Genomic DNA, 20,379 nt, shown 5'->3' with positions numbered 1-20,379 from the left:
TGCGAATAACTCAGCTGATACCCGGCCTAAGGGGCAGGGCTGCTCTGCCCAGCCCGCCCACAGGAGGTGCTTGCTAGTGATGGATGGAGTGCCTGTTCTTCACCCAGTGGGGGAAGAAGGGAGGCTAGTAGTACGCTGACCCCCTAGGGTCAGGTACTGTCATAGGCGTACAGCCTACCGGTCGCCGGTCTTGCCTGATGCCCGCAAGACTCGCCGACCGGTTTTACGCGAAGGCTGTAGGACCTCGCGAAGGTGATGGGTGTAGCCCAACCCGCAGCTCTGCAGATGTCTGCCAGAGAGGCGCCTGGAGCCAGTGCCCATGAGGAGGCTGTACTCCGTGTGGAGAGAGCTCTCACCCAGTGGGCGTAGGCGAACTAGGACAGGTACGCCATAGTGACGGCGTCCATGATCCAATGCGCCAATCTCTGTTTGAGACAGCCCTCCCTGCTGATCTCCAAAACAGACAAAGAGCTGCTCAGAGCTTCAGCGGCTCTGCGTGCGGTCCAAGCAGAGGCGCAATGCGCGTACTGGACACAACACGGATGGGGTTGGGTCTTCCTCCCCGGTGGGGAGCGCCTGTAAGTTCACCACCTGGTGTCTCGGGGGAGTGGTGGGAACTTTGGGCACGTAGCCGGGCCGGGGTCTCAGGATAGCATGAGAATAACCGGGCCCGAGTTCTAGGCAATCTATGGACACGGAGAATGCTTGTAGGTCCGCTACCCTCTTGAGCGTCCTCCCGAGAGCTGTCTTCATCGTGAAGTGAGAAAGAGCGGCATCTCCGAGGGGCTCCAGGACCGCATCAAGGTCGTAAGAGGGTACGGAGCGTGGGTGAGGTGGTAGCCTTCCCGCGCCCCTTAGGAACCAAATGATCAGGTTGTGCTGTCCTAGAGACTACCAGCAACTGGGTCGTGATGAGCGGCAACAGCGGCTACATACACGTTCAGTGTGGAAGGGGAGAGATTATTCTCGAGTCTCTGGAAGGACTGCACCCACTTGATCAAGCAACTCCGCGGGTCTTCTCTTCGAGAAGAGCACCAGGATGAGAAGAGGCACCACTAGGCGTATCCAGGGCCCTAGCGTGAGTAGTGGTCTTAACCGCCGCAGGGGTTATGCCACTCAGGATCTCCTCGTTCCGTCCAGGGGCCAGCCATGGAGGTTCCAGAGGTCTAGCCCGTGATGCCATAACGTGCCCTTCCCCTGGGAAAGCAGGTCCTTCGTCAGGGGAATCAGCCAGGGGGGAGCTGTCGTCAAGAGCATTAGCTCCGAGAACCAAGTCCGGTTGGGCCAGTATGGCGCAACTAGTACACTTGATGCTCCTCTTCCCTGACCTTGCACAGGGTCTGTGCAATGAGGCTCACTGGGGGAAAGACGTACTTCCGCTTGTCCCACGGCCAGCTGTGCGCTAGAGCCTCCGTGCCGAGGCAGGGAGGCAGGGAGTACCTTAGCGGCAATGGGTGGTGTCCAGGGAGGCGAAGGGGTCTACCTGAGCCCGCCCTGACTGTCCCCAATGAGCTGGCTACGAGGGGGTGGAGTCGCCACTCTCCGCGAGGCGTCAACTGACGAGAGAGCACATCGGCTGTCTGGTTCAGGTCACCTGGGATATGTGTGGCCCTGCGGACTCCACAGGAGGAGGCGTCGGGCGAGTCGTGTTAGCTGCCATAAGCGAACGCCACCCTGGCGGTTAAAAACGCTACGGCAGTTGTGCAGTCCGACTGGACCAGCACATGCTTGTTCTGCACGAGAGGTTGTAACCCCTTCAGTGCGGGTAGCACATCCAACAACTCTAGGCAATTGATATGCCTGCGCAGGCGGGGACCCGTCCATCGCCCTGACACTGCGTTGCACACGGCACCCCAACCCTGCAGGGAGACCCTGACACGTCTCGCCTGCCCGAGAAGGACCCCGTCCGTAGAAACGGTCATTGATGACCAAGGGGTTAGGGTACATCGGCAGAAAAGCGTAATCACCATCCGCCTGCTGCCGGTGTGCCACGCTCTCCAGGGAACTCGACTCTGTAGCCAGTGTTGGAGCGGTCTCATGTGCATCAATCTGAGGGGTATCACCACCGTCGAGGATGCCATGTACCCAGGAGCCTCCTCCCGCTGACTGCTTGAAATATTCCAGGCAGTTCAACACTGACTGAGCGCAGTCGCGCTGTAATGGAGACAGAGTTGAGTTCCATACCAAAAAAGAGTATGCTCTGCACAGAGGAGAGCTTGCTCCTTTTCGGTTGACCTGTGGTCCCAATCGATCTAGGTGCCGAAGCACTAGGTCCCTGTGTGTACATAACAGATCTCACGAGTGTGTCAAATGAGCCAGTCGTCGAGATAGTTTAGTACCCACACACCTCTCTCCCTGAGGGGAGTGAGGGCGGCTTCCATGATCTTCGTGAAGTCTCGTGGGGACAGGGACAGACCGAAGGGGAGGACTCTGTACTAATATGCCTGACCCTCGAAAGCGAACCGTAGGAACGGGCGATGACGAGGGAGAAAGAGACATGAGAGTAAGCGTCCTTCAGGTCGATTGCCATGAATCCATCTTGACATCTGACAGATGCCAGGATGCGCTTCTGCGTGAGCATCCTGAACGGCAGCTTGAGTAGGTGCCTGTTCAGGGTACGCAGATCTAGCGACCCCCGCTCTTTTGGGGACGATGAAGTACGGGCTGTAACCCGTTGAACATCTCGGCTAGAGGGACGAGCACGATCGCTTCCTCACCAGAGGGGTGGCGACCTCGGCCCGAAGCACGGGGCATCCTTGCCTCTGCTGAGGTTAAGAGGATGCCGCGAAACTTGGGCGGGCGTCTGGGGAGTTGGATCGCGTAGCCGAGACGGACCGTATCCCGTAGTCACCATGACAGTTTGGGAAGCTCTTGTCAGGCTCCCAGGGACCGACAGGGAGGCTAGGGGTACGTTCTGCTTCATCGACCTCCCGGGGGTGGTTCGATGGCTGGCAGTACGGATCCCTCGCCGTGGGGGGGACCCCTGGGAGGAGATCGGCTCTGCAGTTTTACCTGTCTGGCGAAGACGTAGCACAACGCACCATCGAATGAGAGTGCTTAGGCTGATGATTATCCTTGACATTGGGTCTTGTCGCAACGTCGAGTTGCCGAACACCGTCGTGTAGAGGGTGAGAGCGGCTGTGATAATACCCAGACGATGATGTGGCACAAAGCACCGTCGATTGAGAGTGCGTAGGCTGCTGATTATCCTCGACATTGGGTTTCGCCGTGACGCAACGTCGAGTTGCCGAACACCGTCGTGTAGAAGGTGAGAGCGGCTGTGATAAACGCCCAGAGAGGGAGAAAACTTTTAGAAAGGTATTCTCGAACTCCCTAGGGTCTTCCCATGAGGGCCGCATTGGCTTTCACCGCGGCTGCTGATGGGGTGGTGGTCTCCTCTTCGATGTCTCGAAGAGGACCAGGGCTGCTGGGAAGCAGACGGTGCATGGGATCTCGGTGGCCAGAGGGCGGTCGAGTCATGGCTGGGGAGGACATACGTGATATCCTCTGTCTGCTCCCTAACTGTCGAACTCGACAGTATCACCAAACAGCCCCCCCTTGCGAGATGGGTGCATTGAGAAAGCGGACTTTCTCAGAGTTACTCACCTGTGCAAGGTTCAGCCAGAGGTGTCTCTCCTGGACCACAAGTGTGGACATCACCCGACCCAGGGCCCTGGGTTCACCTTGTTCGCCCTAGAGCGAGGTCGGTGAAGCTGCGGAGTTCCTGCATAAGCGCTGGGTCGGTCTTACCCTCGTGGAGCTCTCTCCGCCCATTGGCCTGCAGGAAGGCCATAGCATGGAGAGAGGGGACAGCTTGGCCCGCAGCAGAGTAAGCTCTCGACACCTCAGATGCCGAAAAGCCTACGTGCTTTGGACGGGAGTCTAGGTCGAGCCCCGGGGGGACATTGACGTATCCTCTAGCTGCCCCACCATCGAGGGAAGAAAGGGTGATGGAACTAGTTGACGTGTATGCGCCGAAGGGGGCGTTCCAGGTCGTACTAGGTTCCTCATGCACTTCCGGGGAAACACGGCACCCGTGTATCCAGCCGGTGCACCGGGAAAGCATGGCTGACATTTCGACATCCGCTTCTTCCTGATCTCGACCCCCCGAGGAAGGGAGCTTCAAGGAATCATCGGAGTCTGATGCCAGTAAGTCACCCTCCGATGCTGCAACAGACATCTCATCATCACGTACCGTGTCCGATACGTGATTGAGGAATAAGACGGCGGACCGTCTTATGGGGAACGGTCAGACGAGCAAGGCGAGGTGCGAACGGTCCGCGAGCCAGTGGCTGACGGATTAGCGCTCACACTAATCCTCATATCACCCTCGCTGCTCGCCGTAGCGGGCGGCAGGGTCGTAGTCCTGCCGTCACGGAACGGGAAGCAGACAAGGTGGTGGCTGAGTCCCGTGGGAACACAGCCACCCGTGACGCAACGTCTGAATCGTCAGCCGCCCGCAGTGCGGGCAGGACGTATCCACAACATCTGCCCCAGCGTACTGGAAGCAGACATCGTGTCCGTCCCCCTCCTCGATGAGTGTGTTGCACCCAAGAGAACAGCGGGACATGCCACGCTGGAGAAATTTGCTCTTTTAGAGAAAAAAACTCGAACACTTCTGGAACCGCCGAGACGCCCAGGGGAAGTCGCTGCAGGAAAGGACAGTCCGCTGCACCACGTCGTAGAGCCAGCAGTCTTGTAGCAAAGTCTGTTGATCATGAGCGAAGGCTCCGAAGAACAAAAGGTGAATGAATGAGGCACGCCGTCTCCCTTTTATACCCGGATATCCGGGGGCGGAGTCCGGCATGCAAATTTAATTCACCAATTTTCATTGGCCTTTTCTAAGAAGTCGGATGTGATTGGTTCTCAAGGACGAACCCCATCTGTCGGTTCGCCACAACGTCGAGAGACCGACAGAAAGGGAACAAAGCACTTCCTGTCATGACAGAAACACAGGACGACCCAAGTGCGGTGTATTCCGAAGGTTTTATTTCTTACAAGCAGCAATGGCACAGACAAAACCCAACCGCGAACGTTACCGCCCGCGGCGGTGAGAACTTGAAAACCCCAGAGGGGTTGAACACGGCGGCTAGGGCAGAGGATAGGTCTCTGGCGATAGGTGGTGTACGGATGCACCTGGGGACCTCACTCGTCCCGGGACCCGTGTAGAGAGTTCGGCGGACGGCCTTGCAGAGGGAGATAATCGGGATTCCTCCAGCGGGGAGCTGCCTGAAGCCGGAGGTAACCGAGTGGAGCGCCAACGAGAGCTGCCGGAGACAAGAACAGCACAGCTGAGGTAACAGGAGAAGGTAAGCTACACACTTGACAAGACAAGACAGAACTGGATCTAAGATTATGATCTGACTAAGGGGAAATTACAACTTCGTCAGACGAGTCGCAACTACGTCTGGGGCAGTCTGAACTGGCTATCACAAGCAACGGTCAGACAAGAGACAATGAGGGTATTTAATGGGAACATAACGAGAGAAGGATTATCAGGTGTGAGGCAATTAGGGGAATGGATACGCTAGATGGGCAAAGTGAATACAGGTGTGTGATGTGGAGTGGAAAACACCAGTGCAGGAGACTTACAGACACAGGAGGTTGGGGATTATGACGTAGACACCGAGCACGCGGTCAGCCGTCAGCTGGCGACTACCACGTGCTCGACAGAAAACAAAACAAACCCCATGCCCGATAATGCTCCGACCTGACCTGGACCATGACACTTCCGTAGCCCTATATTATTTACAACCTCACAAATCAGAATCCTTAACCTTACGTTTTCTCTGTATCCTCATTCCCTTTACAGTTGTTTTAAACCTCCTCGTTACGTTTATTCTACGTTTAAAATAAAGTATTTTCACCACAACATAGGCCTATACTTCATACATTTATATCTTCCACACAAGTTTTCACACAGAGATGGCAAGTTACATTTGTATTCTGTACCAAGTAAAATCTTGCATATGTTTTTACGTAATCTTGTGTATGTGATGTGTTAAAAACATATGATGCTTAGTAAAACATATTGTATTGTAGTCAACAGTACTGGCATAGACCTGTTTTTTGCCCAGTTCTATAACTTCATAATCAAAGAATTAAGTATACATATTAATAGGTGGCATATTTAACTGTACTAATTGGCATGTTACTGGAAAAAAACAAGCACACTGACTTCTATCTTTTTTGGCCATTTGGGGTCGTGGGTAAGGGGTAATGGTTGTTTAAGATAGTACACCACTTTTTTTGTTAGGACTACACCACTGGTAATATCCCAATATAATGTGAACGGAACACATGTGTACTGTATGCAGTGTTGCCAGATAGAGTTGAAGGTTTCCAGCCCCAAAATGGTCCAAAACCCACCCAAACGCACACAAAACCGCCCAAAATATTTGATTAATATTTGGTTAAATTTGATCAATATTTAGCTATTTTAAATGCCACAATTAATGTACCATGCTATGGCTAGCGACATACACCAGCAGCAACGGAACCACAGTAACAAAATGACAACATAAGACGTTCACATCTATGGCCCATGTCCCCGCCCTCACACCACACACAATGCACTTTTACAGTGTAGATTTGAAGATCATTCACATACCAATTCGTTAATAACGAGTTCAACAATGTGTATTGAAATTATATTTTATACTTCAAATATTATTATTTTAACTATTATTATTACTACATTTTACTCATTATAAACAGGTGTGTAAGTAAGAACGAGACAGGCAGACAGAGAGAGGGACATCTTAAGCCTACCTTTAATGCAGAACAGTAACAGGGTGTCGGTTGTAACTTGACAGGATGCTGAAGAACACAGCTGAACGCAACTTTTCAGAATCACTTCGGCATATTGACTGTTTATATTTCCCGCTGAGTGCTGGCTGCTTCTTATTTTTTGGCGGTTGCAAAACTTGTCTTTGGCGGTGGCAAACTATCACTCGTGATTGGCTAAAAGGCGCGGGCTAGCCTGCGAGCTGCCTGCAACCTCGTCAGTGGGCGTGTTTAGTAACGTCACGATTACTAATTGGATGGAGTACACACACACTTGGGTTTTGTTAAATAATATAGAATGTACATGTTTCAAATCCGCCAAACTGATCCCAAATCCGCCCAAATTTTGTCCACCCGCCCAAGCCAATTATTACCCGCACAATCAAATTCAGAACCCGCCCAATCTGGTAACACTGACTGTATGCATATTATTTAAACACAATTTATTCAGCAATATGTAAAATAATAAAATAAAATAAAAAATAGCTGAGAAATTAGGTATAGCAAGATTTTGTTAATATTATTAAGTTTTCTGCATTAAAAAATGTCATGGGCAAGGAAGGGTTATCAAAGGGGCAATCAAAGGGCACTGGGGTCACATTAATAGATCTCTTTACCACAGCCAGGCTACAAACATTGGTTTTATTGTTGGTTATGCTGAAATGTGAGATTTGAAACCATTAGTCTAATGAAGCAATAGTTTAGGCTAAAATCAGATCAAAGAAGCTATGGGCATCTGTGTGTACCCCATTTGGACCAGTGAGCTGGCAAAGTTTTGCATACAAGACACAATTTATGTCACCCTTTATGCCAGTGTGATGAATCTTAATAATGACATCCCTATTTTTTTTTCATTTTGGTGACGTGAAGTATGGGTGAACTATAGCACAACAGTTACACCACACTGTGCCACATAATAACAAATTAAATCCAATAAAATTTCATGTTGTGGAACTTTTTTATGTCTCTGGACTTAGGGAAAGAAACATCTGAGTTACTAATCTCAGCCAGTGTAAGTTATTGAACAAAGACGTGAAGGTTAGCCTAGTTTACTTCTATAATGCGAGTGGGGTTTTTTTGTCAGGTGGCTGAGCAACTCCCATTTTGTATTTGGATCTGTGTGTGCAGCATGCTCTGAAAGCACTGACCCTCATAAAGCCCCTGTATTGACACAGGAAAATTGAGGCTGTCTACGAGCCGTGTGGCTTTCTGCTGTGCTGTTCTTAGTATTCTTGCTCCACTTATGGACCCTTTTTGTATTTTTTTAAAGGGACAATGTATACAATTCTTTGCATTACTGTAACTCTTTCCCTGCCAGCAATTCTTTTTGAATGGATTCCAGAAAAATTTTCTTTACATATATAAATATACAATATATCAAATGAAAGATCAGAGCCTCTTCTTTTAAACAAAACAAAACACATTTTGAACAAAAAGCTGAGATAACCGCATTTTTGTAAAATACTTGTTTCCGATCAGATTCAGAACGATGATTCAAACATACACAGATTATTTACTGCTTTTGGATCCGTTTATGCTGCTGTTTTATAAGGTGGGTAACAGCACCACCTACCGCATAATAGCGTAAACATGGATTGCTGTAAAATCTCGTTTTTGGCTGGAAAGAGTTGTTCGTTTATTGATAAGATAAATCGTCATTGGTGAGGAAGGAGTTAAAATATCCAGAGACCACTAGCAAAGTGTTATATATTTTGTTCACTTGCGTATACTTATCTTCTCCCAGATGTTTCCAACAATGCATAAATCCAGAGAAATTCGTAATTTAAACCAAGGCAATGGCCCCTCCTTATCTCATTCTACAATCGCCTATAAATAGCATCACATCTGGTTATCCTTGGTTTCCACTTTTACTGCTGGAGCAGTAATCATACATTTAAAAAGCAGTAAAAAAAATCACAGATTTAAAATCAGAAAAGCGCTATTCAGACGGGATTCGTTTTACAGGGAGGTGGGGTAAATAATTTTACCACAGGAAACTGGAAATATTAATGGCCAATTCGCACAGGATTACAAATCTAAGGAAAACTCCCAGAAGTGGGAGGAGTAACTCGATTTACACACTGCCGCCATCCCCTGTCATCGTAGTGTAAAGTCAATTAGCCGTTGTACAAGTCAACCATCCGGTTGTGAGAATGAACTCTGATGCTGTATTACCCTGTTTATTACACGGCTACATACCTCATAAGTAAGTTATTAAATATTAATTTGAAACATTTTATTACCTTCTGTGAGGTAATACAATTCTAAGATTTTTTTCCATAAGTTTAAGTCAAATTTTAGTTCAAAATCAAGAACACAATTTTATTAAGAATAGTTTACTCAGTTCATTTAATAAAATCTACTATGACACAGAAACATTTTTTACACTGTAGTTCTAGACTAACTTTGTCATGGTTCTGCCCCACCTTGTCTTGCTTCTCTTGACCTAGTGGCAGAACCATGATAGAACCTCTTGTTTTATGTGGAGAGTTAAGGAGGGGCTTCTGTCATGGTTCTGCCCCACCTTGTCTTGCTTCTCTTGACCTAGTGGCAGAACCATGATAGAACCTCTTGTTTTATGTGGAGAGTGACGTTTTGTCCCTGTTGGTCTTCCACTCTCCGGTGTGGCGTCTCTGTTCCCGCCCTTTCGTCTCCTCGTTATTGTTTGCTAATTAGTTCATGCCCCGCACCTGCTTCCTCTTGATTTGTCCCCTTTATAATGCCCTTGTGTCTTATGTCTCGTGATGGATCATTGTTCTGTTGCGTCGTGTTTGTCTTTGTGGTGAGTTCTTGTTGTGTAGTTAGTTTAGTTTACAGTGTTCATGTCAAATGTTATTATTTTCAGTCTAGTTAGTTCCTGTCCGTGTTGCTATGTTTTGTTATGTTCCCCCACGTGGGTCCTTGTTTTGTATTTTTAGTTATTATTAAAGTTTGTGTTAACCCCTTACCCGCTGTCTGCATTTGGGTCCTCTGTCCTTGTCTCCGTGTCTCTCACCACCCATCATTCATGACAGAATGATCCAGCCATTCTGGACCCAGCAGACAAAGGGATCTCAGCGGGAGGGGTCGATGCCGCCGGACTCCCTTCCAGGGTTGAATCCGCCGGACTCCCTTGGAGGGTAGAGGCCGCTGGACTCCATTCCAGAGTCGGGACCGCAGGACTCCCTTCCGGGGTCGAGACTGCCGGAACTCCGTCCAGGATCGAGACCTCCGGGCTCCCTTCCAGGGTTGAGGTCGTCGGATTCCCCTCCAGGGTTGAGGCCGCCGGTGTCCTGTTCCAGCTGAAGATCCCTGCCGGTCTCCCAGCTGGTGCCCAGGCCTGTCGAGTCGACTGTTTGTGTGTGTTTGTCCTTGTTTGCTGCCCAGCTGCCAGAGAGCGCTGCCCAGCCGTCAGAGATGCTGCCCAGCTGCCGGAGAGCGCTGCCCAGCCACCGACATCCTGTCCTGTTGTGTCGACATCCAGGCCTGCCCAGTCGGTGATAGCCGGTCTCCCAGCCGGCCATCCAGCCGGCGCCACGTGTTGTCCAGCCGGCCATCCAGCCGGCGCCATGTCCTGTCCAGCCGGCCATCCAGCCGGCGCCATGTCCTGTCCAGCCGGCCATTCAGCCGGCGCCATGTCCTGTCCAGCCGGCCATCCAGCCGGCGCCATGTCCTGTCCAGCCGGCCATCCAGCCGGCGCCATGTCCTGTCCAGCCGGCCTTCCAGCCGGCGCCATGTCCAGTCCAGCCGGCCTTCCAGCCGGCGCCATGTCCTGTCCGGCCGGCCGGCCATCCAGCCGGTAACCCCTTACCCGCTGTCTGCATTTGGGTCCTCTGTCCTTGTCTCTGTGTCTCACCCTGAGAACCGTGACAAGCTTAAATGTTAGAGGTGTCTTGATCAAAAACAACTTGCACTGACATATCTAAAAGGGGTCATATGGCGCAAATACGTGTTTTTCTGTGTCTTTGGCGTGTCATAAGTTGCCCATGCATGTATTAGACACATACAATTGCAAGTGTCGGAACAAAAGATGCATTCTATCTCAATGCGAATGTTTACCCAGACCTGCCTGAAACTCTTCGTGTAACCCCCCCCCCACAAATCTACGTCAGTTCATGGTATGATTTGACTAAGACTGCCCAAATGTATACGCAAGTAAGGTGGGCGTACATGTCAGTACAATTGCTTTGGAACCTGATTTTCCAAATATGGTAAGAGGCATTACATTTCCGTCACACACTTGCAGTATTCGACCAACCACTACGCACTGGTTAACTGGTCAATCATAGCACACCTCGCTTTTCAGAGTGATGAGCTTTGTAAAAAAGGCGTTTAAACAGTCAGGGACAGGGGAAAAAGTCATACAAAACCAACACCAATAATAACAAATATAATCTTAGTCAATCTTAAAGGGATAGTTCACATTTAAAATGAAAATTCTGTCATTAATGTACATGCCCTCTTGTCATTTCAAACCATTATGACTTTCTTTCTGCAGAACACAAAACGTCTTGGTTACGGATGTAACCTCGGTTCCCTGATGGAGGGAACGAGACGTTGTGTCGAACCGACAGAATGGGGTTTGTCTTGAGAACCTATCATCTTCTGAGTATTTAGAAAAGGCCAATGAAAATTGGAGAATGAAATTTGCATGCCGGGCTCCTCCCCGGATGTCCGGGTATAAGAGGGAAGCTGGTGTGCTCATTCATTCACCTTTGGTCTGAGGAGCCTAAGCATCCTCCCCCGACCGCTGGGGTGGGCGTCCAGTGTTGTGGCATGAGGGACACAACGTCTCGTTCCCTCCATCAGGGAACCGAGGTTACATCCGTAACCAAGACGTTCCCTTTCTGTCGGTCTCTCGACGTTGTGTCAAACCGACAGAATGGGGTTCCTATGGAAAACGCCACAGCACTGAGCCGCGTCACAATCTCTGCGGAGCGACGTTGACTGGCCTGGGCGAGTCAGATGAACACGCTAGTGCGAAATTATGACCTTCCAGTGGAGAGGAAGGGGAACCCAGAGCTTTCCACAAAAAGTTGGGAAGCCCCCTAACGCCGGCCGTCACGGGAGGAGGCATGATTCTCTAAATGGCGAGAAGCCGCCCGGCACCGTACGGGCCACTGGGTAAGCATTATTCCCCCCTGGGGGGGGAAAAACGCTGCAGAGGCCACTACCTACCGTAGGGAGGAATTAGTGGAGACACCACATGGTCTCACCATCAGGGGAGAACTCATGGGAGGAATGTGCGGACTGCAGGAGTTAACCGCAAGGTGGGAGTCCACCTGGGGAGGTCATGGGTTGCCAAGGTGGGAACCATTCATGAGGATACATCAGACGGAACAGCCCACGGAGGGGGGGTTACCACGTCTGGAGAAAAAAGAACAGAAAAAAAAAAAAAGGAAATAACTCAACTGTTCCCCGGCCTAAAGGGGCAGGGCTGCTCTGCCCAGCCTGTCCCCTGGAAGGGTGCTTAGTGATGGATGGAATGCCTGTTCTTTACCCGAGGGAAAGAAGTGAGGCGGGATCGCCACTGCTCCCCCCGGAGGGGGAAGGGCTTCCGCAGGCGTATGCCCTACCGGCTGCCGGTCCCACACCCTGCCAGGATGCGGGCTGACACCGGTTCCGCGCGTAGGTATTAGAACCTCACGGAGTTGTTGGGCATAGCCCAACCCGCAGCTCCGCAGATGTCTGCCAGGGAGGCGCCCTGAACCAGCCACGAGAGGTGAGCCTCACCCCCAACGGGCAGGAAAAGAGATTGGTATGCCCTAACGAGGGCATCCACGATCCAGTGCGCCAGCCCCTGTTTGGAGACAGCCCTCCTGCTGACGTACGAAACAGACAAAGAGTTGCTCAGAGCTTCTGGGCTCTGCGTGTGGTCCAAGTAGAGGCGCCGTGCGCGTACTGGACACAACACGGATATGTTGGGTCTTCCTCCCCGGTGGGGAGCGCCTGCAGGTTCACCACCTGGTCTCTCAAGAGAGTGGTGGGAACCTTGGGCACGTAGCCGGGGCAGGGTCTCAAGATAACGTGAGAATCCCGGCCACGAGTTCTAGGCAATCTGTGGACACGGAGGGTGCTTGCAGATCCCCTACCCTCTTGGAGGTGAGCGCCATGTGGAAAACCGTCTTTATCAAGACTGAGAAAGAGCAGCAATCCCGAGAGGCTCGAAGGGGGCGGGGCCTCTTGGGGCCCGCCACCTAGGGCGCAAGAGGGTACGGAGCGCGGAAAGGTGGTCACCCTCTCGCGCAACTTAGGAACATAATGACCAGGCCGTGCTGTCCCAGAGGCTACCCAGCACTTGGGTCATGATGAGCGGCCGTAGCGGCTACATACATTCCCAGGGTGGAGGGGGAGATGTTACTCCCCCACTCTCTTGAGGACGGGACAGCTCGTACCCGACCGAGCAACTCCGCGGGTCTTCTCGGTGAGAAGAGCACCAGGACGAGAAGAGGCGCCCCCTATGGGCGTATAGCCGCCCAGTGGCCGAAGCCCTAGCCTGAGTGACGTCCCAACCGGACTGGGGGTGGGTCACTCAGGATCTCCTCGTCCCGTCCAGACATGGAGACCAGGTTTTGCTTGGGATGCTGTAACGTGCCCCTTCCCCTGGGGAAGCTGTTCGCCAGGGGGAGCGGCCAGGGTGGAGTTGTTGTCAGAGCCTCAGCTCCGAGAACCAAGTCCTGGTTAGGCCGAAGGGGCGTAACTAGTACCACTTGATGCTCCTCTTCCCTGGCCTTGCACAGGCCCTGTGCAATGAGACTCACTGGGGGGAAGCGTACTTCCGCTTGTCCAGCGGCCATCTGTGCGCTAGGGCATCCGTGCCGAGGATCCTCGGACAGGGAGTACCCAAGCGGACAATGGGAGGAGTTCGGGGAGGCAACAGGACCACCTGTGCCTGGCCAAACTGCCCCCAAATGAGACGGCTGCACGGGGAGGGAGTCGCCACTCTCCGCAAGGTGTCAACTGACGAGAGAGCACAACGGCTGTCTGGTTCAGGACGCCCGGGATGTGAGTGGCTCGCAGGGAGCTGATCACCTGCGGACTCCAGAGGAGGAGGCGTCGGGCGAGTCATGTTAGCTGCTGTGAGTGAAAGAAAACGCCACAGCAGCTGTGCTGTCCGACCGGACCAGCACGTGCTCCCTGCATGAGAGGAAGTTCCTCAATGCAAGTAGCACAACCCACAACTCTAGGCAGTTGAATGCCAAAGCAGGCGGGGGCCCGTCCACCGCCTGACACTGCTCGCCCGTTGCACACGGCACCCCTTAGGGTGTGTCGGCAGAAAAGCGTGTGACCAACGCCTGCTGCCGGTGTGCCACGCTCTACAAGGAACTTGACTCTGCCGCCAGTGTTGGAGTGGTCGTATATGCATCGACCCGAGGGGGGGCCACCCCCGCCGAGGATGCCATGAATCCCAGGAGCCTCTTGTTACAGGGGGACCGCTGACTGTCTGATCTCAGGCAGTTCAACACTGACCGGGCGCGCTAGTCCTCGCACCCCCCGCTGGGGGTGAGCGGGGCCGCTCGTGAGGACAGAGTCGAGTTCCATACCGAGAAAGAGGATGCTCTGCCCGGGGAGAGCTTGCTCTTATCTCAGTTGACCTGTGGCCCCACCGATCTAGGTGCCGGAGCACCAGGTCCCTGTGTGTACATCACAGATCTCGAGAGTGTGCCCAAACTTGAGCCAGTCATCGAGATAGTTAGTACCCGTACACCTCCTTCCCAACGGGGAAGGAGGGCGGCTTCCACGACCTTCGTAAAGACTCATGAAGACAGGGACAGACCGAAGGGGAGGACCCTGTACTGATATGCCCGTCCCTCGAACGCGAACCGTCGGAACGGCCGATGTCGAGGGAGGATCGAGACATGAGTACGCGTCCTTCAGGTCGATTGCCATGAACCAGTCCTGACGCCTGACGGACGCCAGGATGCACTTCTGCGTGACCATCCTGAAAGGCAGCTAGTGTAGGTGCCTGTTCAGAACACACAGACCCAAGATAGGGCACAACCCTCCGCCTTTCTTAGGGACAATGAAGTACGGGCTGTAAAACCCGCTGAACACCTCGGCCAGTGGGACGGGCTCGATCGCTCCCTTCACCAGAAGGGAGGCGACCTCCGCCCGAAGTACGGGGGCATCCCTGCCTTTGCCTGAGGTAAAAGGACGTCCCGGAACTTGGCGGACGTGTAGCGACTGAATCGCGTAACCGAGACGGATCGTCTTCCTCAACCCGCCTGACAGTCTGGGGGCTCCCAGAACTGTGACAGGGGACTAGAGGTTGATCTGCTTCATCGCCCCCGCGGAGGGTGGTTCGATGGCAAGCAGTACGGATTCCTTGCCAGGGGAGGCCCCCCGGGGAGGAGATCGGCTCTGCCATATTTCCTGCCTGGAGACTGCGCAGCTCAACGCACTGTCTGACTGAGAGTGCTGAGGGCTGGTGTTTATACTCGACATTGCGCTTTGCCATGACGCAACGTCGAGTTTGCCGTTCACCGTCGTGCAGAGGGTGAGATCGGCTGAGGTAACCCAGAGAGAGAGGAAACTCTCCTTTTTGAGAGTAAGTGGGTGCCAACCCCCCAGAGGGGGCCAGCAGATGGAGGGACAGGGCAGAAACCATCCCTTGGGGTCGGGCCCAATGGTAGCCTCGATCCCCCTGAGGTGATCCCATGACAGCCGCTGCCCGCGGCTGCTGATGGGGCAATGGTCTCCTCTTCGCTGTCTCCTCCAGGTCACTGGAGGGCGTTGAAGAGGACCAAGGCTGCTGGGAAGCAGACAGTGCACGGGACTCGACGGCCGAGGCGGCCGAGTTGCGGCACGGAGGACTGCTTTTTACTGTCGAGAACCCTCCACAGTAACACCAACCAGCCCCCCCTTGCGAGACGGGTACGTCGAGAAAGCGGACCTTCTCAGCGTTACTCATCTGCGCAAGTATCGGCCAGAGGAGTTACTCATGGACCACAAGTGTGGACATCGTCCGACCCAGGGCCCCTGTGGTCACCTTGGTCGCCCGTAGAGCGAGGTCGGTGACGGCGCGGAGTTCCTGCATAAGCGCTGGGTCGGTCTTACCCTCGTGGAGCTCTCTCAACGCCCTGGCCTGGCAGGAGCCATAGCGTGGAGAGAGGAGGCAGCCTGGTCCGCCGCAATGTAAGCTCTCGACACCAGAGATGCCGAGACACCACATGCTTTGGACGGGAGTCTAGGTCGAGCCCCCCCAGGTGGCCGCCCCCTACGGGCACGAGTGCACCGACGCATCCTCCAGCTGTCTCAACCTCGAGGGAAGAGAGGGTGACAGAACTTTGTTTGACGTGAAACGTGCCGGAAGGGGCGTTCCAGGTCTTGCAAAGTTCCTCATGCACTTCCGGTAAACACGGCACTGGGGGCGGGCGCGGCTTGGAGCCGCGCTCAAACCCGAGGCACCATGTAGCCAGCCGCGAACGCCGGGAGAGGCAGTGCGGGCACTGCAACCCAACACTCACGGCGGCACGGGAAAGCATGGCCGACATCTCGACATCCGCTTTTTCCTGGGCTCGACCCCCCGAGGGAGGGAGCCCGAAGAATCGTCGGAGTCGGATGGCAGTACGTCACCCCCCGATGCTGCAAGAGACCTCTCATCATCACGCATCGTGTCCGAATACGTGATTGAGGAATAAGATGGCGGACCATCTTTTTTGGGGAACGGTCAGACGAGCGAAACGAGGTGTGAACGGTCCGTGAGCCGTGGCTGGCGGATTATCGCTCACAGTAATCCTCATCTCACCCTCGCTGCTTGCCATAGCGGACGGCAGGGCCGTAGTCCTGCCGCCACGGAACGGGGAGCAAACGAGGTGGTGGCTGAGTCCCGTGGGAACACAGCCACCTGTGATGCAACGTCTGAATCGTCACCGCCCGCAGTGCGGGCAGGACGTATTCACAACGTCTGCCCCAGCGTACTGGAAGCAGGCATTGTGTCCGTCCCCCTCCTCGATGAGTGTGTTGCACCCATGAGAACAGCGGGACAAGCCACGCTGGAGAAATTTGCTCTTTTAGAAAAGGAAATTTGCTCGAACACCTCCGGAACTGCCGAGACGCCCAGGGGAGAGTCACTGCAGGAAGGGACCGTCCGCTGTCCACGTTGTAGATTCCAGCAGAAAGAAAGATCATCCAGATCGTAGAGAAGCTCACCAGATGCGTAGGCTCTGAAGAACAAAAGGTGAATGAATGAGCACGCCGGCTTCCCTCTTATACCCGGACATCCGGGGAGGAGCCCGGCATGCAAATTTCATTCGCCAATTTTCATTGGCCTTTTCTAAATACTCAGAAGATGATAGGTTCTCAAGACAAACCCCATTCTGTCGGTTCGACACAACGTCGAGAGACCGACAGAAAGGGAACAAGATATTTTGAAAAAAGTTGGTAACAGAAAAATGTTGGTACCCATTGACTTGCATTGGTTTTGTGTCCATACAATAGATGTCAATGGGAACCAACGGTTTTTGGTTACCAACATTTTGCAAAATTTTGTGTTTTGCAGAAGAAAGTCACACAGGTTTATAATAAGATGGTGTATGGTGGGCGTTGTGGCGCAATATGGCTGCCGTCGCATCATACAGGTGGATGCTGCACATTGGTGGTGCTTTAGGAGATTCCCCTCTTCCATGTAAAGCGCTTTGAGTACCCAGAAAAGAGCTATATTAATGTAACAAATTATTATAATGGCAACAGGGTGAGTAAATGATACTTTTCATTTTGAAGGTGTACTACAGTATTCCTTTAACAACAAAAGAGTGTACATTACGGCAATAAAAGCTAGCAAAATGAAAATGGCGGGAGGTTTTACAAGAAGGCCAGGGACGTGCAAAGACCTTAAAAGGGGGAGGTGCTCAAAGTATCAAAGGGGTACATTGAACAAATCTTTAAATAGGGCAGCCTGATATCAAATATCAATTCAGCAATACTGTATATCATGACACATTCCTTACTGATACGCATATTCAAATGGGTGCTTCTATACTGATGCAGCAACAAATGCTGTGATGAAGTTTTGATAAAGAAACAGAACAGAAAAGACCATTTTAATGTTTAAATGTTTAAAAATGGATAACTCTAGAAACTGACGTGAATTAAGTTGTTCAAACCTTAAAGGACCATTGTGTAGTTTTTTGGAGGACTTATTTACATAAATGCAATAATATACATAACTATGTCTTCAGAGGTGTATAAAGAGCTGACATAATGAAGCATTATGTTTTTCTTATCGTAGAATTAGCTATTTATATCTACAAACAGCACGGGTACTCTTGCATGGAATGTTGTTGACATGTCGCCATGTTGTTCCCTTTCTGTCAGTCTCTCGACGTTGTGTCGAGCCGACAGATGGGTTTTGCTCTTGAGAACCCATCAACTTCTGACTAGTTTAGAAAAGGCCAATGAAATTGGCGAATGAAATTTGCATGCCGGGCTCTGCCCCGGATGTCCGGGTATAAAAGGGAGACGGTGTGCTGCATTCATTCACATTTTGTTCTTCGGAGCCTTCACACACGATCGACTTCAAGACTTCAACTCTACGCCGAATTTCTGCTGGATTTTTCGACGCGGTGCAGCGGACTGTCCCTTCCTGCGGTGACTTCCCCTGGGCATCTCGGCAGTGCCAGAAGTGTTCGAGTTTTTTTTCCCTGGCCGCCGTGAGCATTGGGTTGCAGTGCCCGCACTGCCTCTCCCGGTGCTCGCGGCTGGATACATGGTGCCTCGGGTTTGAGGGCGGCTCCAAGCCGCGCCAGCCCCCAGTGCCGTGTTTACCGGAAATGCATGAGGAACTTAGTAAGACCTGGAACGCCCCCTTTTCGTCCACGTCAAACAAATTCTGTCACCCTCTCTTCCCTCGAGGGTGAGACAGCTAGAGGATACTTCGATGTCCCCCAGGTAGAGTGTGCCGCCACGGTCTACTCGTACTCGCAGGTGGTGGCCACCTGGGGGGCTCGACCTAGACTCCCGTCCAAAGCATGTAGGGTTTCGGCATCTCTGGTGTCGAGAGTTTACATTGCTGCAGACCAAGCTGCCTCCTCTCTCCACGCTATGGCCATCCTGCCAGGCCAAGGCGTTGAGAGAGCTCCACGAGGGTAAGACCGACCCAGCGCTTACGCAGGAACTCCGCGCCGCCACCGACCTCGCTCTACGGGCGACCAAGGTGACCACGCGGGCCCTGGGTCGGGTGATGTCCACACTTGTGGTCCATGAGAGACACCTCTGGCCGAACCTTGCACAGATGAGTAACGCCGAGAAGGTCCGCTTTCTCGACGAAACCATCTAGCAAGGGGGGGGCTGTTTGGTGATACTGTCGAGCAGCAGTTCATGACAGTAAGGAAGCAGACAGAGGCTTTCAAGCATATCCTCGCCCGCCGTGACTCGGCCGCCTTCTGGCCGGCGAGATCCGGTGCACCGTCTGCTTCCCAGCAGCCCTGGTCCTCTTCGACGCCCTCCGGCTCCGGCATCCCCCACTCAGGCGGCTCCCCCAGAAGAGACACCGAAGAGGAGACCATCGCCCCGTCAGCAGCCGCGGCGAAGGCAGAAGCGGCCCTCATGGGAAGACCCCAGGGAGATCGAGAATACCATCGGGCCCGACCCCAGCCATTCCATCGCTGGGCGGTCGATCCGGGACGGTTCCTGCCCCGTCCCAACAGCCCACTCTCTCAAGAGTTTCCTCTCTCTCTGGGTGTTTATCACAGCCGCTCTCACCCTCTACACGACGGTGTTCGGCAACTCGACGTTGCGTCACGGCGAGACCCAATGTCGAGGATAATCAGCAGCCCTCAGCAATCTCAATCGACAGTGCGTTGTGTTACATCATCGCCAGGCAGGTAAGTCAGCAGAGCCGATCTCCTCCCCGGGGGCTCCCCACGGCGAGGGATTCACACTGCCCGCCATCGAACCACCCCCTGAGAGGTCGATGAAGCAGATCGTATCCCTAGCCCCTGTCTCGGTCCCTGGGAGCCTGACAAGAGCTTCCCAAACCGTCATGGTGAAAGGATACGATCCGTCTCGGCTACTCGATCCAACTCGCCAGGGCATCCTCTCAACCTCAGTCAGAGGCAAGGATGCTCCCGTGCTTCGGGCCAGGGTCGCCACCCCTCTGGCAACCGATCGTGCTCGTCCCTCTAGCCGAGATGTTCTCACGACTTCATCATCCCCCAAAAAGGGGGGATTGCTAGATCTGCGTACCCTGAGCAGGCACCTACTCAAGCTGCCATTCAGGATGCTCACGCAGAAGCGCATCCTGGCGTCTAACAGATGTCAAGATTGGTTCATGGCAATCGACCTGAAGGACGCTTACTTTCATGTCTCGCTTTCGAAGGCGGGCATATCAGTACAGAGTCCTCCCTTTCGGTCTGTCCCTGTCCCCAGGAGTCTTCACGAAGATGGTGGAAGCCGCCTTCACTCCCCTCGGGGAGAGAGGTGTGCGGGTACAAAACTATCTCGACGACTGGCTCATCTTGGCACACTCGCGAGATCTGTTGTGTACACACAGGTTCCTAGTGCTCCGGCACCTAGATCGGTTGGGACCACAGGTCAACCGAGAAAAGAGCAAGCTCTCTCTGTGCAGAGCATCCTCTTTTTCGGTATGGAACTCAACTCTGTCTCCATTACAGC

The 20,379-nt window shown here is 53.0% G+C and overlaps 1 protein-coding gene across 1 annotated transcript in view; it reads left to right on the top strand.

The window, feature by feature from the left end:
- Positions 1-4,878: 4,878 nt before the first annotated feature.
- The window catches only part of LOC130560499 (leucine-rich repeat and fibronectin type-III domain-containing protein 2), a 137,735-nt gene continuing 122,234 nt past the window's right edge, over positions 4,879-20,379 (top strand). Inside the window, exon 1 of the mRNA XM_057344316.1 lies at positions 4,879-5,309. The gene's annotated coding sequence lies outside the window, so the exon portion shown is untranslated. The remainder of the gene's footprint in view (positions 5,310-20,379) is intronic.

Source organism: Triplophysa rosa, linkage group LG10 (assembly GCF_024868665.1).
Source record: "Triplophysa rosa linkage group LG10, Trosa_1v2, whole genome shotgun sequence".
Classification (NCBI taxonomy): domain Eukaryota; kingdom Metazoa; phylum Chordata; class Actinopteri; order Cypriniformes; family Nemacheilidae; genus Triplophysa; species Triplophysa rosa.
This window is presented reverse-complemented; position numbering and strand designations above follow the sequence as displayed.